The sequence below is a fragment of the Rhinolophus ferrumequinum genome, chromosome 12 (assembly GCF_004115265.2).
Source record: "Rhinolophus ferrumequinum isolate MPI-CBG mRhiFer1 chromosome 12, mRhiFer1_v1.p, whole genome shotgun sequence".
NCBI classification, from domain to species: domain Eukaryota; kingdom Metazoa; phylum Chordata; class Mammalia; order Chiroptera; family Rhinolophidae; genus Rhinolophus; species Rhinolophus ferrumequinum.
Genome location: NC_046295.1, coordinates 30,691,393 through 30,715,395, shown reverse-complemented (window position 1 = coordinate 30,715,395; position 24,003 = coordinate 30,691,393). Strand labels below are relative to the sequence as shown.

Below are 24,003 nucleotides of genomic sequence, written 5' to 3'. Positions count from 1 at the left end.
CAGAGAAAATTGGAGGCTTCTAGGGTGAAGAACTCAGTTCTTCAGAACTGTTCCTCAGAACAGTTCTTCAGTTCTTCAGAAAAGAGAGGACTAGAGAACTGAGCCTGACATACAAAGAGTTAGCTCCTTAAAACATTTGCCAAATTATTTAGTTGCATGAGGCAGAGACAAAATAAATTAAATTAAAATAAAATCGGAAATCCTCTTGAAAGCAGGGTACTTTTTTTTGTGTTTGGGTAGTTTATTGGTTTTATTTTTTGTTTTCCAGTGTTACTCTACGGAGGAGACAGGAGTTATAGTGTATGGGAAAATTTCATAATTTTTTTAATTGATTAATCCATAAGAAGCAAGAAAAAGAAGAAAATGAGGAATAAACCAGGGGGACAAAGCAGAGAAACGAAAGCAAGGTAGTAAAAATAAATCCAAAAGTATCAGTAATTACAATCAATGTAAATAGACTATTTCAATTCAAAGACAATGATAGTCAAACTGGTGGAAAAAAAAACACCATATACTGCTTATAAGAGACAATTTATTTTTTAATTTTTTTTTATTGAGGAATATTGGGGAACAGTGTGTTTCTCCAGGGCCCATCAGCTCCAAGTGATTGTCCTTCAATCTAGTTGTGGAGGATACAGCTCAGCTCCAAGTCCAGTCACAATTTTCAATCTTAGTTGCAGGGGGCACAGCCCACCATCCCACATGGGAATTGAACGGGCAACCTTGTTGTTAAGAGCTTGTGCTCTAACCAACTGAGCCATCCGGCCAGCCCAAGACACTTCTTAAATAAATAGATAAAGAGGGACATTTTATAATGTAGAGTTCAGCATACATTGTGGCCGACCAGCAGCCACGAATCAACGAAGAACCTGAAAGGGGGAGTGGGAATTAAATAAAGACACTCACAATTATGATGATGCGGCCGGTCTTCAGTGATGCTGAAGCCCCGGCTTTATTTACTACCACCGTTTATATACCCTAAGAATACGTGCAGTTTTAACAGTCAGCAGATAAAGGAATGCATTACATCACAGAAAGTTATCTTTTACCTAAAACACAGAAAAGCAGAAACTACTAAACAAGCCTCAATGCTATTATCTCATCAAGAGCAAATTTATAACTTTTACATACAGATACAAAATCCTTGAAACTTTTCCCAAGTCATTATCTCATGACAAAGCCCACCAATTATCCTGCTGGTCTTCAGTCCTCAGTGTCCGAGAACCGGTCACTCCCACCTACTTTCTCAGCAGCTCGCAAGCACCCTCCAGGAACAGGCAGAGATAATGCCTTAGAAGCTGAAACAAGTTAATCACAAACTGAGCCAGTCTGCAAGGCTTTAAAATAACAAGAAATCATGGCTCCCCACAATACATGATAAAGCCACACTGTTTATCCCTTATAATCTCAGTATTTGTAAGAATTCCCAGAGTGAAGAATGCTGACATTCCCTTGTCACTTGACATTCCCTGACATTATTTGTCACTTTTCCTTCCCATTTACTGCACACAGAGCAATTCCCTGTCAGCACGGGTCATCTCAGCTTCCTGCCTGTCCACCTTCTGTCTCTACTGCTTTACCCCAAGAGTAGACACAGCCCTCTTTCCTCATTCCTCACAAACACAACACTATGGCTTGTAGCAGTTAATTGCTCAGGTTTGGGGATGACAAAAGCACATTACTACACAAAGCAGGAAACAGCTTTAAACTGGATAAGAGATTTCCATGTTCCTTTGTTGTTTTTTTCTGAAGGGGATTTTTATCACAGTCATAAATTTCCTAAGCCGTGACCAGCTACCTGTTGCCATCTTAGCTTCACTTTCCCCTGGATTTTAGAACCGTAAAATTCTATTCCTCACTATGCCAAGAGTAAAATGAAAAGATTCCTGTTATTTAATTTTACAGAACATTTTTTCTGCCCTTTTGTTTCAAGTTCATCCTTCTAAACTTGTGGGTTGGATAGTTGTGGGGGTTTGCTAGGCCTGCGTATATGTAACAAACAGCCCATCACAATATCCTTCTAAGTACAACAGCAGTCTTTCTTTGGATGTATGATCTTAGGATACAGAAACAGCCCGAGTTTTTAAAAAGCATCTTCTTCATCTCTTTATTTCCTACTATGGTTATATTACAGATGCCAAAAGAAAGGGAGAGAAGGTATGTAGGAGCAACATTTTTCATGAGGTAAAAAGAGATAGGATCTATACAGTTCAGGACTTCCTTTTGCAACTAAAAGCAATTATCTTCTGTGAGATTTTTTTGAGGTGGATAAAAGGATAAATAGACAATGAGGAGCAGAGAGGCAGGTAAGATATGTTGAGATACATGGACTATCTGAGGGATCTTATTTGCAGAGAAGCTGCATATTACTGATATGCAATAGGAGGTGACCCTATGTATAAAGGAATTTCAAAGAATAAACTGACCTCTTTGTGAAAAATGTAAATAAAAAAGCCAATGGTCAAAAGTATAAAGTGACGAAAGAGTTTCCAAATAAACATCACTGAAGGGAGGTTGTTAAGTTCAACTCTGAAGGGAGCCAAGTCGAAATGTGTGAGGGAAGAGAAAAGATATTGAGTTAAAGATGGAGTGGGAGTTGCAGTTGATGTGATTCTGATGTGAGTTGGAAGGAAAAGCAAAGACCATAAAATCCATAATTGCTGGATTAATTTAAGATGGAGATGGGGAGAAGACAGAAAGCAGTAAATCACAGAGCTTGACAGGACTGTAAAGCTACTGGCTTTTTACAGGCAAGTAAAACCCTTCTAAATTCTCACCCAATCAGATTTCCCTTTTTATGGCAGTTTGGTTCTTTGCCAAACTTTGGGCAACAAATAAAATCTGCAAGCTCTCTTAACACAAGGCTGCAGTGTTGCAGGGCAGATATCAAAACAAGATCACCAGGTAAGAATGAAACCACTATTCTGATATATTTTTGTCAGGTTTTGCAAAGTAAAAACCTTGGGAACCATGAAGAACTGTGTTTTATTTGTATAAAATAATGAGTTAGGCTGATTTCTTATTATTGTCAATAGTAGTATAAGTTGATGGTGTTAATTGCTACTAACTTATAAGTCCATTTTAATTTCCTTTGGGGATTTGGAAAATTATTGATTGCTAAAAAAAATTGTAATCGTCTTTATAGTAAATGTTCCTCTCCCCACCACAAAAGTTCACGACGTTGATAATTCTACTTCATATTCCTAATGCTTATCCAAGACAAACTTAGAATTGTTTGGGTATCATCCCCTCAAAATCGTCTGCTGAAAAATAAACCATTTGTGAAAGAAATAAGGAATTGACATCCTAAACAGGTAAGTTCAAAATCTCATTAGTTTTGCTGCTCTTCTTCATTTAGATTTTCCTTTTAAAGTTCATTTTGTTCTCTATTTCTTGCTGTCTACCTTTTGGCAATTTTTTTCTCCTTGCTCTTTTATCTGCCTTACCTTTCCATGCATGAATATACATCTTCAGACTCTTTTAATAAATAAAATGGCACAAAATCCAAAAGTATAGTGGCTGTACACAAATTCCAGCAGGTCTTTGGCGACTTGAGAGTTGAGTGCGTAGGATAGGATTGGAACCTTCCTGACTCTCAATCCTTCCTCAGCACTGTGCTGCTTCAGTTTAAAGTATCCCAGTATGCCACCGTGGTCCTGTGCTATTTCCAGCATCCCTCCCTATTGCTTCTCACATTTGTCTTTCAGATACTTGATGTTCTTCTTTTAATTTCATCCCTGAAAAGGCAAAACTGAACACAGGTTCAGAAAAATTCAGAATTCTCTATTTCCCAAAGTTTGGGGTCCTTGAACCGAATCACATAGCTGGGTAGTATCCTTTAAATAGTTAAGAACTCTGTGCAGGCGTCACTGTCTACAACTCAGATTTCACATTTTCTGCATTCCTCTTTAAAAGGGCCCCTGGATTTCCTACTTGCTCGGCAAAGCATTATGTAGATATTTCGCTCTTTCTCATCGTTTGACTCACAATATCCATAGCCAGAATGTACGTCCCTTCCCTTCCTATTTATACAGAGGGAAGAATTCTGAGGGGAACTTTCACTTAGGGGTGAAAGTAAGGGAAGAGACTGAGAAATGGGAGCTGCCACTGCAGAGGGTTAAAGAAACAGCTTGCAACGAACTTCAGGGGATGTGCTTGAACTTCAGTGGTTAAAAAAAGTTCTGCTCCCTCCACACGATTAAGTCATTGCAGGAAAATACAGGGGTTGGGTGAGTGGGGAAGAAAAAATACTCGTATACATCTGGGAAACTTTATGCTAGTAAATCTGATAGCATGAGGTCTTTTTTGGAGATATGAATGGGACGGTGCCAAAATTAATGTATCTTTCATTCAACAAGCTGAAATTTTGGCAAACACAGTGGGAATTAAGCATGTCAGTTAGAATTCTCCTTCTTTATATCAGTTTGGCAGGGACATTTAGAAACATTAACACCAAAAAAAATCTCCTTGAACAGCAGAAAGAAACCTTAATTCTGTTAAAAACTAAAAGGATATTTGGTTCAAGGACTTCAAGAAATTGTGGTAGAACCTATAACCTCTTTTTGGTTTCCCTCTGGGCTCTCTGGTGCTGATACCTGCATGCAAAAGCAAACTTTTGAAGGGAAACAGCTATAGAGGACAGGCAAAGTTCATTGTGGCGCAGGGAGTAGTAATGGGGAGCGAGGAGTGTGGGGTACCTCCTCCCTGTAGCAGACTCCTGGCACAGGCTCACATACTGTACTGACCTTATTATTGTTGGTAGATCATGCTATATCAGTGAAGGTTTTTGTTTTTGTTTTAAGTAAAGAGTAAAATAAAGCATAACAATAAAAAACACAGATTTTTTTTTTTTTTTTTAGAGTGAGACAGGTCTCAAATCCATCATCTATCATTGACTAGCTGAGTAATTAGGGATCTTACTTAACTTTCCTAAGCCTGAATTTTTTTCTCTGATGCAAAATGTAAAACAAACAAACAAACGACAACAAACCACCTTACCCTACAGAGGCGCTGTGATGCTTATGCTAGTAAAGCAAGTCAGAAGCAGTTGGTAAAGGTAACTGATTAACCACTGAACGTGTTCTAAATGTGAGCTATTCTTCCCACATTATCCCATTTTATCGTTCCAGCACCTCTGGGAGAGAGATTTGTCCTTCTCCAATTTATAAAATTAAACAAGTGAGATTTGGAAAGATTGTACTAACCCAAGATGACATAATCAGTGAATTTCAGACCAGACATTAACACCCAGAATCAAGTCCTATGAAGGAAAAAGAACCATAAAGGAAGACAGATTCTAAATAACACATCTCTTATCTTCTTCATTTAATGCATCTCTAATCTTTCTGAAACCACTTTCTGTTCAGTTTCCATCATTTTCAAACATAAAAATATTAATGGGATGACATTAAAACATAACACGTATTTTCTTTAGGGCTACATTCATTGTCAGCTGAGGAAAAGGATACCGTGTCAGCCACCATTCTCTTATGTAACTTTCATTTGCCATTTCCACTGGTATTGCCAGCACTAAGAGGAGTCAACCCACAAACTTGGCTAGGTGCTTCATTTTTAATCAGCACACTAATCTACATTCAATTACCCTTCACTTTGTACACCTCATAAATTACATGATTATCACAATTTTCCCTAACAATACTAGTGCACCGGAGACCTTTTGCAATTGTAAGAATGTTTTGCTCATTACTTCTCTTGGATTTCCTGACAAAGATTCAATGTTTTCTTAAAGACTTTAACAGAACTTCATAGTTTGCCATGTCTGCTGTGTTCCAGCCTCAACCATTCTAACTTCTTACCCTGCTGGTTCTATCAGTGTCAGTTGTTTAAGAAATGTTATTTAAGCAGTTTCTACTTCCTTCACAAAGAAGAGATCATGTGTTTTTTCTCATGTCCACACAAAAACACCCAAATCTGTAGAGAATTTTTTATAAGAACTTATTTGAGCCAAACTGATAACAATTCCCAGAAACTATCTCAAATGCTCTGGGGAGAGACAGTTTTGCAAGTTTCTTTATTCCTTTGGAATTTAGGAGGGAACATAAAGAAGATTACATGAAAGCAGGTTACAAGATTACAAGAGAAAGCAGGTGGGAATTGGATTACAAAATAGTTAACAAGATTACATGCTCTCTTGAAAGTAGTTTTGCCTTAAAGTGCTATTACTTCTGCTGTTTCAAAGGTGTGTTAACCTAGATTCACAAGAACAATGAATGGGGCTGGCTTAAAAACCTTTCATTGAAAAAAGTGTTAAGACTACCCTATATGACCTGCCCACTTAGGAATTTGTAATCAGATCACCCTGTGAGATTACTTTCGGTTAGATATATTACAGCTCCCCTTTTTCGTCCACACCCCAATAATAAAACACAGATTTTTAGAGTCAGACCCAGCTAGTCAATGATCCATCATCTGTCATTGACTAGCTGGGTGATTTGGGATCTTACTTAACTTTCGTGAGCCTGAATTTTTATTCCTCTGGTGCAAAATGCAAAACAAACAATAACAAGGCCTCTTTCATTTGGGGGCTTATTACACCCAAACATGAATTTTCCTCTAACCTGAATTTAGTGTAAAATTTTTCCTCCTGAGGTTTTGTTTTTCCATTATTGTTTATCTGTATAGTATGTATTACTTGTCCACATTCTTTAGCAATCCTGTTTAAACAATACTTGATCAGTACAGCATGCATGATTGCTTCATGTCAGTAAATTACTAGTAGTAATATTAAGTATCCTTGAGTACTATTTCTTTGTAATCTTTTAAAAAAGTTTCAGCCACAGACGTAGGTGCCAAAATTCATTCTAATATAACATGGTGGCTATCTTCAGCTTCCTTTTTAAAAAAATTTACTATGACTTGTGTAAGATCCATATTACCTGAATATGTGTGTAGCACTACTTTATCAAAGAAGGTTCATATTTTTTCTTCACTGACTTACTCAAGAGCCACGTGGTTTATTAAACGGTGTGCTGGAATAATAGAATAAATTGGATGTTAGTAACCCAAAGGAGTATAAACTGTTTTTCTCAGAAATTCTGGAGGGTCCATGCCAAGACATGACATGTAGCGAGCGCTTACATCTGGCTGTCCCATTATGACCATTTATTATGTCACCTGGAAGGATTTCTCCTCGGTATTATGAGGCCATGAGATCAGACTCAGCATTTAGAAGCATTAAAGTCATTTGCATTGTGATGTCCCAGTGGGGAAAAATATTGTTTATAAATCCTTCTATCTCTTAATTCATAAAAGTATAAAAATTAGATAGAAGTCCATGTTTTAGCAGCATCCAATTTTTTTTGCCCCTGGTTATTCGTGGCAGATGCTCCTAAAAGAGTTTAGACGGGGTTTAGACTCATTGGCTCTCCCTACTATCTAGGCAGAACCACGCAGTAACCAGTGTAACTTCTAGGGCTGTGGCTCATAATTAGGTCTGGATATTTTTGTACCTATTATATGCCAGGCCTCTTCTTGGCAAAGGAAGGGACATCAGTTACATTTCTTTGCTCTATATCGTTGGGTATACTCAGAAAGAGGTCACATCTGTCCATAGGAGGAAAATGATTAAGGCTTATCTTGAAGAATAAGACACAGAGGACTGTGTGTAGTACAGTTTTTCCACTTTAGTAGTTTTTGCCTCAAACCCAACTACCAGGTAACAAAGGTTGAACCTATTTAGAATCTCACGTAAAGGATGAAGTCAGCAATTTGGGCAACAGCTAGAGCAGTCCGAGGTGGGAGACAGAGGCCTTTCATACTGTGGTGGGCACGTTTCCAGACCTCTGAGCTGTGTTTTCTGATCATTTACAAGGCAGCTCTGTTTAAACTTTTATGGGAATTATGTCTCCAGGGTGTGGCTTGTGGCTCAGTTTGTTCAGGTCAATGAGTAGAAACTCTCACCCCTGTGAGTAGAAAGCTTCCATATCCTTAATTTTTAAATGTCTTCGAATAATCAAATTTAATATCATCTGATACATGGTTCAGTGTATTACTGGGTGGTGATCACATTTTTTGGCTGTGAAAAAGAATCTCGGGGTCTATCCAGGGGAGATGTTCAAAAACGTTTAATAGCTGGTATGGCATGAGCATAAGTAAATGAAAAAGGAACCAGTCACATGGAGCATGTGTCCGTTTCCCATCTGACTATTTTCCAGTCAGCTCATTTCATTCTTAAACACAGACGTTGACAATCCTTTAATTTGTTCAACCATGAAATAGAGTGCTTATTTAATTCTGCCAGTTAGTCTCCTTGACCACCACACTTGAGAATGTGGGATCCATATGTTTTAGAACCTACTGACAAATCTTTTTCCTTCAACTTAAAAATAAATTTCATAGGGAAAAAAATCTTCCCTAGGATTGATTGTAATTTTGGAGCTGAGGCACTCCTCTGTGGTGTCTCACTTGCAAGGCAACATTAATTAGGAAAGAAAACAAACCATCATATTGTATTGAGGTTTCAGAAAAAAAGAAAAGTCAGGAATCACTTTTTAAAAAATGTTACATGATAATAGAAAAAAAAAAGGATTCTCTTAACCCCATGGTCACAAATTGAGTTTTGATAGACCTTGAATATAACATACGTTAAGAAAATTTAATCAAGTTATTGTTGAATCATTATGAGCTAATAAAACTCTACTTTAACAGAACTTCATAGTTTGCCATGTCTGCTGCGTTACTCTCAGTAACATTCTTCATTAATACATTGTTAAAATAACATATCATTTAACAAAGTATCTGCTTTGTACAATTTATCACAAGTATTTGATAAACCTGATCATATAGAGGTTCTACTTGTGACATCGAAATACTAAAAGCCGATTGGTTGACGCGTTTGTTTTTTGTGTTTTTTTTAGCACAAGGACAATTCTTATCTTCTTGGATGTCAGGATCTTTAAAATACAAAGTTCAGGCAAAGCAAAGTGCATTTTTGAAACTTATCTTTAGTCTTCATAGTATAATTAGCAAGCACTTTACTAAACCAGTAGTTGACTTCCATTCTTAAGGAGAAAACTTTTTTAAAAGAATGTTTTTATTTTTAAAGCAGGGCTGGTCCATTTATCTTCCACCATTGCAAAGTTTTGCTACCTCATCTGGTGCTTGGGGCTTCCTTGTCTTGCTCCTAGATTATAGAGACTAGAGTCTTTCTTTCCCCATTTCCATAAATGTCTGGCTCATTCTTTTAGAAACTCCTCCTGTTATTCCTTAGTATTCCAAAGTGGTCTTCAAATGAAGCCTACTAGTTCCCAGGATCAATTCCAGAAGTATCTAGTAGTATCCACTAGGAATGGAAGTTAGGTACACTTTCACGGGCCTTAAACGTATATATGTGGAATCTGGAATAAATTTCGTCTTATCAATGTTTTATGTGATTGAAAAATATACCATACCCAAATCAGCCTGCTTCTTTACAATGGCCAATTTAAAGACATATATTGCACTCTACATTGAAGATGAGCTTCAAAATCTGAAGCTTTGCCTGTCTAAAAATCTCATGTTTCTCTTAAAAAACAAACAGCAAGTCACCTGATTGAATTTAGAATAATGCCCAAAGAACCATATCTTTGTTAGGATTTGGAATTGTGCAAATATTAAACCATTTTAGGCTTTGGAATCTGGGCACTATTCCCAGAGTCAAGCTGACATTAATGCATAAGTTTTCATCCTCAGTTGAGCCATCTGTTTTGATTGTTGCCAATTCCAGATGTTTTCACACTTGTTGGCATATATTTGCAGACAATTAGGCAAGATCTAGAAATAATTCATGCAAACATTCATACACATACACACAGAGATGCAATTACTATCTTTTCATGAATAAACAGAGATGATACATTTTGATATATCAGCATTGACTACCCTTGCAAGTTGTCTTCTTTTGTGGATCTAGGTAGGTATAAACTTTTTAGAAAGCAAAACAAGGCAGGTCTAAAGCAGTGAACTGAATTAAAACAGATTGGATTTTACCTCCAGTTTTTAGTTCAGAGTTATGATCCATGACTCAGGTATATACACATGCTGTGACTGGCCACCTGCTTTTTCCTTGATTATTTCTCAGCAAAGCATTTATCCAGGCTGACATTTTGTTCCCACCACCTTGTTCCTACCACCCTATATAGAATGCTGTTCCAGAACTGTTTGTTGTGACTCAGTTTTAATCACTCACATCTTCTAAAACCTTTCTCTACCCTCATGCTGCCTTCCTTACAAGCTAGAAGGAAACGAAAAAAGACTGCATCCCCTTACACCCATTCAAAAAAGTGAGCAGTTTCCTTGGTTCCTAGAGATGGGACATTGCACTGTGTAAGAATGTAATCAGTTATTAAACCCGGTACATGAGACACAGAGACAGCACCAAAAAGTTCCCTAACAAACTGGAACTATTCCCTGTACTTTCTTCATACTTTGTTTGTCTTTGCTGTTGTTTAATATTTTAAAGAAATAGCAGCAAGGTACAGAGGAAAACGCAGTCACAGATATTGCTCCATGAGTTGGGAGAACTGAGTTCTGGTCCTAGCTCCACCCCGTACCCACTCACTAGCTGTGTGACTTTGAGTAAGACCTGTCCTGAGTGTCACTTCCCTCATCTGTATAACGAGTTTTAGTCCAGCTCTGCAGTTGTCAATGGTACTCAGTGGACTACAGAGGTAGTTTATTTGTTCTGCAAATATCTGATGTTAATTTCACATGTCCTGGGGCTACCGTAAGACTGAACATCCATCTATACACCCAATCAAAATTTCCTTTTTGCTTATCCAAATAGTTCCATTGTCTTCAGTGACTGACATTACAATCTTATTTTTAAAAATATTCTGCAATTTTATAATTAATATATCAAGATATGGATTTCTTTCTTTCCTTCTTTTCTAACCTCCTTGGGATTCATTAGGATTATTGGATCTGAGGAATGGAGTCTTTCAATAATTCTGGAAAGTTCTCAGCCTTTATATCTTCAAATATTGTTCCTTCTCTATTCTATCATCTCCTTCTAAAATTCCAAATGGTTACACATTAGACTGTCTCATTCTGTCCTCCAAGTCTCTTACCCCTTTTTACATATTTTTCCATCGGTATGTGTCTCTGGATTGTATTCCAAACAATATCTTCAGAAATATTTTCTAGTTCACTGACTCTCTTCATCTGTGTCTAATCTGCTGTTTAATCAATCCATGGAGCTTTAATTTCACTAATATAGTTTTCATTTCTAGATATTCTATTTTGTTCTTTTTCAAATCCATTTGTTCTTTGTTCATGTTTTCAATCTTTTTAGAACTCTATCCAAACATATTAAAATCAGTTGATTTATATGTCATTTCTGATTATTCTAATACAAGAAACCTTTGTGGGTTGGTTTCTGATGTCTGTTCTTACTGTGGGCTCTCCCCATTTAGAGGCTCTTATCTTAGTATTCTTATACTTGCTTTATAAACCATGACTTAAATCTATTCATTCACCTTGAAAATTTTGCCGTGTGACTACTTTGTGGCTTGGGCTGCAGCTCAGTTCATGAAGATAAGATTTGTGTTTGCCTTTTCCTATTTGTCTTGGAACACTACCAACTTAAAACCATTTTATATTAAATCCTCTATTTCAGACTTTTGGAAGCATATGAGTAGTGTCATTTCAGACTGCAAACCCACATGGGAGCTGACTTTTCATAAGGAGATAAAATCTCAGAAGAATAGTTTTCTTTTCTTCTAGAATTGAGACAAACAAGCTTCCTAGCTGTCCCATTCTGCAGGTGGAGTTTATTTATCTCAATCACCTTTACACTGTGAGTATATCCCTTTGGGCACCCAGGTTTATGCAGCAGTTTCTTATTAGAATCCCCACCTTAGGTGTATTTTGGGTTTCATCTCTCCTGGCCCCTACACTTCATGTAGTTGTTTGTCTTGTCCCTAGCATTTATCAGACAACTTTAGGAAAAAGACAAACTTGCTTGCCTTCCAGGGTTTTGGACACTATACATTCTTTACTTTCATATCTGCTCAACAGTGAGTTTGGAACAATTTTTAAAACATATTTTTTTCATCATTTTAGTTGTTTTTGTCAGAAGAATTGGTCATAGTAACTAACCCACTATTATGCTGGAAACAGAAGTCTCTGATTAATTGACTTTATAATGAGCAAATGTTATAAATTTAAACATATAAACCATATTTATCTTAATAAATTAATAAATTTCTCTTTTTTATCTCTTGGGGATTTATGCAATATTTCTTTTTCAGAAAAGGATTTTATTCCTTTAAAAGTTCTGAAAATTCCCTCTTCCAACCATAAAGTGTAGTGATTTCTCCTTATAATACTAGTAAATCTACTCACTAGCTAGACCACCACTGATGGTATATGAATTGGGCTTCTGTCTCACTCTCTTTTATAGGGTCATATAATCCAGGTGGCATGAACCCATACCTTGTCTTCTAACTTTCAGTTTTGTTTTCTTAGTAGCAAAATCTTTCTGACCCAGAAAACTCTTAAGCAGAAGTTCAGTATGAATAAGGGGCTTCTGCTCTGAGTATAGAGGGTAGGAAAGAAGATCTGAAACCCAACAGGTTTGGATTCCTTCACCCCTTTCCTGGAGCACCTCATGAATTTTGAAAATGTTTGCTTGAGGTTTTAGCTGTGGGACCTTGGGAAAGCTATTTGATCTCTCTATGCCTGTGTCCTCATCGGTAAAATAGGGACAATGAGACTACTCCCTGACAAGGTTGCTGTGATGATTGAATGAGTGAAATATATAAGTCACTTAGTATAGTTCTTGGCATATAGTCAACACCATATAAGGGTTAATTTTAAAAAACACAGAACTTTTAAATCTGCATACTCCTATTGAATATTTTATACTCCTCTGGTTTTTTTACAAAATTCATAATTTGTATATTATGTGTCCAATTTTACTTATAACAAGAATTTTAAAAGTAAAAGAAAGAAAGATCTCAACTTTAAATTTGAGTTAAACTAAAACCAAAGACCTATTCCTGTTCTATGGTGTTTCTTTTCCATACAGTACTTTCTTCTAGCATTTAGAGCTTTCTGAATCCAATATATATATGTGTCTATATATATATATATACATGTATGTGTGTGTGTATATACATTTCGGGGGTGCCAAAAAAATGTATATAAGTGGACACTTTGGTCAACATTGCTCAAGCAGTAGTTCGCCATAATCAGAAGTGTCTGGACGCTGATGGTAACCATTTTGAACACCTCTTGTAATTGCAGAAGTCAAACGTGACTTGTATTCCTCTTTTGTTACTGGTATATATTGAGTATTACAATTTTAATAGTTTTTTCCTTTCTTAAAATACATATACATTTTTTGGCACCCTCTGTGTATGTGTGTGTGTGTATATATTTTACATATATATATATTTATAAACTTTTCTTTTCAATGTAATTTTTTCCTAAGACAAAATGTAGTCAAGTCTGTGGCTTACCTGGATTTCAGATCTGCCTCGGGCTAAGACATGACTCCAGGTTATTTCCCCCTTGTCTGCCTGCCTCATCCTGCCTGCTGTAAGGTTAGTGAAAGGACAAGAGAAGAACACAGGGCTGAGGCAAGGCTTGTGCATTTTCCTGCAGGTGGCATCTTTGGGTGGGCAAGAGGCTGGTGCAGCTGCTTGTATAGAAGTGGGCCCAGAGAGAGGGGAAGGAAGGGGCTGAACCGGGAGCCTGTACAGGAGCACAGGAAAGAGAGCCAAAGGGATAGGAAGAGACTCTGGCTTTCATGCACCCTCTTCGTTTTTGAGATAAAGAGACGGAGACCTGGAGAGATCCTGGGTCTAAGCTTCAGAATGGGAGGTCATTCTACCTCTGCTTCTTCAAAAATCACTAAAGACTTGGTTCAACACAGCTGGATCTCCAAAGTAGATGAGGCATAAGGAAAGTTGCTGGAAGGGAATAAAACGATCTGTTGAACTGAAATAATTAGAAATGTTTGGTCACATTAAAACCACCTGGCCATAGGCCAAACAGAAAGTCAGCTTCTTTAAATGCTTTAAAAAGGGCACTGACCTAAGAACAAGAAGACTTGGGTTCTATTCGGCTGAGGCATATAAAACTGTCATTGTTGTAGGTCAAAATGAAGTAGTGGCATTTACACTGTTCAGCTCCATCACTCTGTAGATCTTTGGGATTTGGACACGGTTTCCACATCTCTCCAGGAGGTGATGCCTGCCTTACCTAGTTTGTAGGGTTTTTGGAAGAACTGATCCAAATGACATAATATTTATGAGTACCTGCTATGGATATTTGCTTGGGAAACAAAGATGACTAAAGTATAGTCTTTGCTCCCATGGAACTAGCAGCCCAGCAGAGGATACTGAGAAACAGAGTTGGATATGATAAGCAAATAAGAGAGGGAGCAATAAATTCTGCTTGATTGTGGGTGATTGGGGAGACAAAGGCATATGAATTGGCTCTAAGGGTTAAATAGAAGCTTCCCAGGCAAAGAGGAAGAAGCATCTGTAGCAACAGGAACAGCTTGAGCAAAGGCATGGAGGTGTGAAAGTGTGTGGTGAATTGAGGAATAGTAAGGCCGTCCAGTGTGTCTAAAGTGTACAGGTGTAGAGAGGAAGGGCTGCGTGAGGCTAGAAAGGTTCAAGGGGCAGGTAGGACTAGTGTATAAACATAGTGTATAAACATGATTGGATAAGAAGACTGCATCCAGAAAAACTACAGACGAACATAGAAGTGCTTTACAAAATGTTACATGTTTTTCACCTTGAAGATATAAAAGGAATTTTCCTGAAAACTCTCCATCCCTCCCTTCGTCTCACAAGGAACTTGGCTTGAGTCATGGAATGATTTGCATGATTTCTTTATAGAATGTTTCTCTACCTAGGAGAAATGTTCTCTCCTGGGTGCAGGTAAGTGACAAGTAGGATCTTGCAGAATGGAGAAGAGTGTGTGTGGGGGGGGTGGGGGTGGGAGGGGGATAGGGAGGGTGAGTGAGGGACAGGAAGTAATTCATTTTGGGTAAGGAGAATGCTGTCTCATGGCTCCCTGAAAGTCATTCTCCCTTTCTTTCCCAGAATAATATCACGTATTTATTCTGATCTCCCCCAAGAAAGAAGTGAAACCACTACACCCAAAGGGGCTGAGGGTTACTGTTGGCGCCCTCCCTTCTCACCTTCTCCTTTCTGCTGTTCTGCAAAATCTCCCAGAATGAAGCCATAGAGTGTTGCTAAGTTTAGTCATACACCCTATTTCCTCACCCTCCTACCAGCCCAGGCTGCTAGCATGGGGTCACTGTCTTCTTCCAGTAATATTCTAGTACCCACACAATGGGTTCACATGACCCTACCAGGCCGTCATAGATCCTCTGCCCATATAAGAACACGCAAGTTTGACAAGGCAGTGAATAGAATTTAAGGCCCAGAAATTCAATTCTACTTCATTCTACCAGTGGCTCCCATGGAGTAAGAGAAAGAACCAGATGGGCTTGATTTCAGATTCTGGCTTTGCTCCTTATCAGCTATGTGGTCTTTTACAAGACACTTAGTCTCTCTGAGCCTCTATTTTCTCACCTCGGAAATGGAGACAATCATACTCAAATACCAGGGTCCTGGTGACAATTAGAGATAATGTATGTAAAGCATCTGGCCCACAAAAGAGGACCAAGACACTGGAACTGCTATCACCACTACCATCATCACCATCACCGCCATTGTTAAGAGCTTGAACTAACGCCGACTCAGACTCCTTGCTGGTTTTCTTTCTTTCCTCTTACTACCCTCCATCTATTCCTCACATGGCAGCCAGAGCACTCTTTTAAAAACATCCCATATTACTTAAAACCCTTCTTTGGCTTCCATTTGCACTTTGAATAAAATCCAAGCTCTTTCTCCAGGACTCCAGGACGCAGACTCCCCCCACACCTCCTTTTACCTTCTTCAAACTTCTGCTCCCTTCCATCTCCACCTTCATTAAGTTATATTCTCCCATTGCCCACTCCACTCCAGCCACAGTGGCCCTTTCATTTCCCAAAACATGACAGGTTTTATCATCGCCTTTGCCCTTGAGGTTTTCTCTGCCCAGAAAGCACCCTCTGTCCCATCTCTTGTGTATGTCTTCACATCCTTTGGGTACAGCTTAAAGGCCACCTTCTGTGACCATACCACCTTAGTACCACTCTACTCCTGTATCTTCTTTACCAGCCTAATTCCTATTTACCGCTGTTCATAAACAATTTATTTGTATGACTGTTTGCTCAATGTCTAGCTCCCCAAAAAAGAATAAACTCTAGGAGGGCAGGAAACAGTTTGCTTTGTTCACTGCTGTATCCCTAGCACCTAGACCAGAATGAGAAATGTGTCTGATTTATTATTGTTATCATTATGAGGCTACACTCTGTGGTGTAGTACAAAGAGATACAAATCCAGCATCATTTGTGACTTCAAGATCTCAGGGAGGCAGGATTTCCTTACAATGACTACTGGTCATGTTTCTTTTCAAAGCATTTAACTGTTTACTAGGGCATCAAAGGTTGAACTTTCAGTTTTCTGTATCATCCATATTTCCCATAATAAACATGTATTTTTAATAAAAATTTCTTATAAACTCTGTATTTTAACAATACTCTTTATAGGAAATCAATCTGATTGAATGAATTTGTTTTAAAAGTAAAAATTACAATAAGGAAAGAAAGACCAACAGACAACATTCTTATGGGTATCAGTATTTTAAGAGGGAAAATGCTAATCAAAGGGCATTGTCTGAAATACAAGAGAAGATTAATGATTCAATAAGTGATTTTCCAGTTGGTTAAATGTAGATAATATGACAAAGTGAAATGAAAATGTTCATGCAGTGTCCCACAGGTCAATGCTGATGGAATAGATAGTCCCTGGCATATAATGAGCATTCAGTATTTGTTGAATGTAAGTTTCTGGAAGCCTTCTCAGGCCAAGGAGGCAACCACACATATTGCAACATTGGAAAGGACTATATGCCATACATTTTTGTTGTTGCTCAGAAGTGAATTTCTATTTAAGATACTATTTCTTAATAGATTAAAATCTTCTTTCAGGTTTTTTAAATAAATAATTTAAATGTACGTCATTTCCTCTGGCATGTTCCCCTCCCACACACATGCACGTTCCCTATCCTCACCCTCCTTTTTTCTTAAAAAGCTTTTTCCATTTCCTTTTATTATCTAAAACGTGGTTTTCCTCTGGTGACACCACTATTCTGAAAACTCATTCCCTTACTGTGTGCCTGTCACCCAGAGCCAATGGAGAAACTGACACATTTCTCATTTTCCCACTGCCCTTGCTAGCCCAGCCCTGGGCCCAACTACTTATGCTCATTTCATTCTATTCTGGTCACCAGGAACCTGGATGTTCTTTTCCATTTTATGTTGCTTCTGCTGTCATCACCCTTGATGACTTGAATACCTGTTTCGATGATACTTTAATACTCTTCCACAGCTCATCCATGACACCTCATCCTAATTACCATTATCTTTAGAACATCTCTACCTCTAGGGTAGAGAAAACGGGAGTTTTCCACCCCACCCACCCCATCCACCCCGTCTTTCTACTTCTCCCCACCCCACCCACCCCTGTCTTTCTACTTCTCCCACTTATTTTTTAAAAAAGAAATGTTTAATAGTTTTCAAAATTGTGGTAAAATATACATAACGAAATTCACCATTTTAACCATTTTTAAGTGTACAGTGCAGTAGCATGAAGTATATTCACATTGCTGAGCAACAATCACCACAACCATCTCCAAACCTTTTTTCATCTAACAAAACTGAAACTCAATGTCCATGAACAATTGCTCCCCATTCCTTCATTGATTCTTTTATACATTCTCCAGGGAGCTGTTCCAGACTTTTCCTTCTTGTCCTCAAAAATGCAAACTCATGCTTATTTCTCTTAATCTCTATAACTCTTCTCTCAATCTGCTTTATGAAGATTTGAGCCATTTACAAGACCCTCAAGTTCATGTTCCTAGAACTTAAAATTTCACATCTCTCTCATTCTCTTTTTTCCTCCTCCCTTACAGAAAGAAGTATGCCTCCCCCTTTGCAAAGTTGACCCTTTCACAAGAGTATTTTCCCTTCTCTCTTCTCTGTCTCCTCTGGGACTTTATTATATTAGTTTTCTCCTTTTCATTGGTTCCTTTCTCTCTGCACTAAAACATCTCCAAAAGTCCTACATCACAGTAAAAACATCAGTAAAAACATGTATTAAGTTCTTACTATTTGCCAACTACTGTGATAAGTGTTTAAAATATACCTTCTCATATAATTTTCACAAACCCAATGAGTTAAAAATATTATGAGGAAAATTATTATTATGAGGAAACTGGGGCTTCAGACATCAAATAACTTGTCCAAGACCAGCTAGCTAGTAAGCATCATCTTCCCTTCTTCATGCTACTCTGTCAAGATACCATTCTCTCTCTGTTTCCCTGTCATTACTATAGTTTTTTTAAAAAGTCACTTCCTCCTTCACACTGTGTAGTCCAAACAATTTCTTGGAGATTCCCATCATGCTTAAAGGACTCTCTCCACGGTGTCTAATCTCCAGGTGGGTCTCTGTAGTGCTCATCACCAAATGTTCCTTTAAAAAAATTTTCTTATTAGTTTCAGGTGTACACAACAACATAATGATTAGACATTTACACCCCTCCCAAAGTCTACTACCCATCTGACACCATACATAGCTGTTACACTACCATTGGCTATATTCCCTACGCTGTACTTTACATCCCGTGACTATACATATACATACACACACACACACACACACGTATGATTATATATTATATATAATAAATATGTGTGTATATATATTTAATTATAGTTGACATTCGGAATTATTTTACATCAGCTTCAGGAGTACAGCACAGTGGTCAGGCATTTACACAATCTATGAAGTGATCCCCCTGATAAGTCCAGTACTCATCTGGCACCCTATATAATCTATACAACATAATTGATTATATTCCCCATACTGTATTTCACATCCCTGTGACTATTTTTGACTAACAATTTGTAGTTTCTCTAATCCCTTCACGTTCGCTCCCATGCCCCAAAACCCCTCCCATCTAGCAACCATCAGTTTTTTTTTCTCTGTATCTCTGTGTCTATTTGTTTTGTTTGCTTGTTTATTCTGTTATTTAGATTCCACATATAAGTGAGATCATACGGTATTTGTCTTTCTCAGTCTGACTTATTTCACTTAGCATAATAACCTCTAGGTCCATTCATGTTGTTGCAAGAGGTAAGATTTTGTTCTTTTTTATGGCAGAGTAATACTCCACTGTTTAAGTGTACCACAATTTCTTTATCCAATCATCTCTTGATGGGCATTTCAGTTGTTTCCATGTCTTAACAATTGTGAATAGCACTGCAGTAAACATAGGGGTGCATACAGTTTTTCGAATTAGTGTTTTGGATTTCTTTGGATGAATACCCAGGAGTGCAATTGCTGGATCATAAGGTAGTTTTATTTTTAATTTTTAAAGGAAACTCCATACTGTTTTCCATAGTGGCTGCACCATTTTACAATCCCACCAATGGTACACAAGGGTTTCCTTTTCTCCATATCTTCGCCAACATTTGTTTGTTGATTTATTGATGGTAGCCATTCTGACAGGCATGACATAATATCTCATTGTGGTTTTTATTTACTTTTTTCTGATGATTAGTGACGTTGAGCATCTTTCCATATGTCTATTGGCCATCTGTATGTCCTCTTTGGAGAAATGTCTCTTTATGTCCTTTGTTCATTTTTGAATAGGGTTTTCCAAATGTTCCTTTTTGAGATGATCGTCTCCTTTAGCCTTCATAATATGACCTCTTCTTTTTTCCTGCTTCTCTTTCTGGTCTTCTTTGCTAACTCATTTTCTTCTTTTACCCCTTAAATGTACAAGTCTATCTAGATACAGCTTTCTCTTCCTGCTCCATATTCAGCTGAGACAATCTCGTTCACTCCCACACCATCACACTTATGCCTTAACAAATGAAGAGCAAATCCACATGGCTAATTCTGCCCATCCCCCCCACCCCCCAGTTCAGTTCCAGCTCCCTTCTGAAATTCCCATATAATTGTTCTTCAAGTAACTCAAACTCCACTTGCTCCACACCACACTCACGACCTGTCACTGTCAATGAACTCCCCACCTGATTTTCCTACCCGGAACTTCTGGCACCACTTTTATTTCCCTTCACCTCCCTTCTCCTCCAGTCCAGAGCAGATATACCCACATCCAGAAAGAGCTGTGGAGGTGCCGTGGCAGACACAACCTGAACTGAAGTGAGACTTGGGTTCTAACCCTGCCCGGGCTGCTAGGGGCTTGTGATTTAGTGGAGTGGGAACAGAGATCTCTGGGCCCTTTCTCATGCTAATATTCAAGGACGTCTGAAATGCCTGCAGCATTCACACTTTCATCCCCTCCTTAGCAGTCTAACAGTTGCCCTGGTTCTTTCTTGCATGGGCTATTTTAATTGGCCTCCTAACTGGTCTTCTTTCCTGTCTCTTTTGTCTTTCCTTCCTTCAGATGGTCTTTCACACAGCCATAAAATTACATTTATAACACACATTTTAAAAAAATTATGTGTCAGTTGCTCAAAAAACTTTCAAAAGATTCCTGCTGGCTATAGGATAAAATTCAAACTTCTTACTGTTGCACTCACAGCGCCCCGCAGTCTAGTCTCAACACATGAAACTTCACTTTGTCTAAATTGGATTACGTATATGGTTAGGATAAGCACTTGAGGGGAAAAAAATCTCTAACTTATTCTTTGTACTAAAGGTAATAGTAAATCAAACATTTAGGTATTAAATAGTAAACAATAAATATTTTAGAAAATGGCATAATAAATTTATAATCTTGGAGGAGGGCAATTCTTTTGAAGCAAGACACAAAACCTAGAAGTTCTAAAAGAAAACTGATTAAATTTTAGCACATAATATTTGAAAAATTATGTATAGAAAAAAAAATGCCACTAACAAAGTCTAAAAATAAATGGTATTGGGGAAAGTTTTTCGATATGTATCACAGACAAGGGTTTGAATTTCTTAATTTACGAAGAGTTCATATAAAACAACAAGGTACAGACATCGACAATAAATATGGTTTTTAAAAAGATGCTCAATCTCACTAAATAATTAAAGACATAAAATTTGAAACTATGAGATATTGTCCACTCTTTAGAAAGACAAACATTTTAAAGGTGATGACACCCACTGCTGCTCAGGCAATGGAGAAAAAGGCATGAACCTGGATTGTTGAAAAAATAATAAATCAGTACAAACCATTGGAAGTCAGTAGGTAACATCTATTAAAATAAAAGATGCATGTACCCTTTGATCCACCAATTCCACTGCTAGGAATTTATGCTACCAATGAAATTACAAACATTTACCAAGAATCATAACACACACACACACACACACACACACACACAACTGTCAGTTGCAGCATTGGTGATATTAGAAGAAAAGAAAGGGGAAAATCTGTAAAAAGACAAAGTGTTAATCAATAAAAGATTAGTTATGGTATATTTCTATGATTCAATGCTATTTATAATGCTTCCTATAAAATATTTCAGACATCAAATGTTCATGATGTAGTGTGAATTGGAAAATGAAAAAAGCAGCTTACAAAATAACATTTTGTAGTATGATTTTATTTTTTATTTAAAAAAATAGATATGCATAGTATTTCTACATTGAAAAAAATGTCATGATCTATAGCATATATGTTTTCCTGTCACTTACACATTTTCTAAGTGCATATACATCATTTTATAAACAGAAAAAAATTATTTAAAAACTTTTCAACTTTCTGTACAAAAGAGAAAGGCAATTAAACAATCTGTGCCCTTGTATACTCTATATAAGCAATAAACACTAACTAGAGTTCTGCCATAAAGATATGATAAAAATTAATGATTAACTCGCTATCATTCATTGAAAGTACTACAGCTAAAATAATGTAAAAGCTCTGTTTAGGATTTGGCTGTGGGAATAAGATATACTCCCACTCATTCTAACCCATTCAACTAGTTCTATTTGCATTACCTCATTTATCAAATGCTGTCATCCAATGTTGCTTAATCCAAGTGTGTGTGTGTGTGTGTATATAAGTAAAGTTGGAATATAACTGCATCTACTACTACCAGTGTTAACGACAGGAAACCTCATCATTTGAGACCATCCCTTCACATTTATAACCTAGGTGAGTATCATAACCAGTGTGCAAAAATGTTTGCTATAAGTTATTGGAAAAGCAGCACAAAAGAACCAGTGATGTTGATGTTGCCATGTATTCTACAATATTTCTGATTTAAAAGAAGGAGAGTAAACAGTAAATTTTAAGTCTGAAAAAATGGTGAAAGGAGTGATCATATATTTAAAGGTAAAAGATTTGTGGGTTGTTTAAAGAGAATGCTTTGTTTTGTAGAATAGGATTTGAAAACGTTTCCTGACTATACTTTTGACTTATTACGTGATTTTTAAAAAACAGCTGACTTTCTCTGTGTCATGACTCCATTGTAAATGTGTTATTTCTTATCTACCTTGCTTAACTCTGCAAGGTAACATTGGTTTAGAGCAGAGTTCCTCCAATTGTGTTCTTTTAAATTAGTCTATGGGGGTGTTAGTAAGGGGGATGGGGGAGGTTACAAGATCAAATAATTACTGAAAATAGTTCAACAAAGACATCCATGATTCTTCAATGAAGGACTGTCAGCACCTTTACTACCTTAATGTGAGTTCTGACTTCCCAAGAGGTGGAATATAGATTGAAATATTTCCCAGATTTATTTGAAAATGAAACTTTTTTTTGTTTATGTCCATCCAGGAAAATTTGTTTCTAGGATATAAGGATCCTTGGGTAAAAGAGAAAACAAAGAAACAAATAAAAAATTCAGCAATGCAATTTTCATGTTATCCATAAAGTGTCACCCGAACACCTACTGTGTGCAGGGTACTATTTGAACTATTTTCTGTGAAATTTAAAATTTCGCTACAATAAGGTTACCTAACTACACTATTCCACATGTTAGAATTATCAATTAACAACCACATTCAGAAATTTATTATTTCAAAAAAAGTTGAACAACTGGTTGAGTGTTTGAAATTTCCAATTCTGATTATTTTCTTCCTACACTTGGATGAGGGAGAAGAGGAGACAGGATAGGGAAGCTCTGGCATACAGATGGAAGTCAGGAGACTAGATTCAGTTCTATTTTTGTGATCCTGAGCAAGGCACTTAACCTTTCACCTATAAAGTCAGGGCTTAGGAAAGTGATGTCTAAGGTTCACTGCTTCTAAGTGTTCTTGATCAGTAAAGGTGGGAGAATCAAAGGAAGATAAGGACTGATGTGAGGTCTCAAGCTCTGTGAAGATAATATTCACTCCTAGGGACAGAAAAGGGAGTACTCAACTGCTCTACCACTGAAGGATTTTGCTCACGAGACTGGCTGTACATAGGATGGCTGCATGGAAGATTCTAGTTCCATCTAGACAAGAAAATTTGGAGTTTCAGCCTATTGGGGGTTGTCCAGGGACAAAAATAAACGTGCATGGAATTTATCTTCCAATGATTTCTCTAACCCAGGAACTCAATGCTTCTTCCTTACCTTGCTATTAGGTTGGAGCAAAGGTAATTGCGGTTTTTGCAATTATTTTTAACCTTTTAAACCGCAATTACTTTTGCACCAACCTAATAGTTTATAAATATGAAGTTATTAAAAGTTTGAAATGGTAACCACTCCTGGGGTAATTTGGATTTTATCCAAATTTTATCCAAAAAGAGGGCAATGCTTAATAAAAGAAGTAGGAACTACTAGCAGAATTTCAGGCAATGTCACAGAGAATTTAAGACTGGAGAAAAAGTCCTGCTACCTCCACAAACCATAGCACTACTGCCTCACCTTGATGACGAAGCCAGGTTGCAGTACCCTACTGAAAGAATATGGTGTTCTCTGTCATCAATTTGCAGAAAGCGCCATGTTCT

At 37.4% G+C, this 24,003-nt stretch overlaps 1 protein-coding gene across 7 annotated transcripts in view; it reads left to right on the top strand.

Moving 5' to 3' along the window:
- The first annotated feature begins 2,620 nt into the window (after positions 1 to 2,620).
- IL33 (interleukin 33) overlaps positions 2,621 to 24,003 on the top strand; it is a 32,445-nt gene continuing 11,062 nt past the window's right edge. Inside the window, exons 1-2 of one of the 7 annotated variants that reach the window (XM_033123881.1) lie at positions 14,876 to 14,891; positions 22,166 to 22,221. The gene's annotated coding sequence lies outside the window, so the exon portion shown is untranslated. Of the gene's footprint in view, positions 2,751 to 2,775; positions 2,905 to 3,208; positions 3,315 to 11,720; positions 11,795 to 14,560; positions 14,892 to 21,995; positions 22,222 to 24,003 lie in introns of those variants that run through there. The other 6 variants (XM_033123885.1, XM_033123879.1, XM_033123882.1 and 3 more) reach the window with 6 other exon arrangements.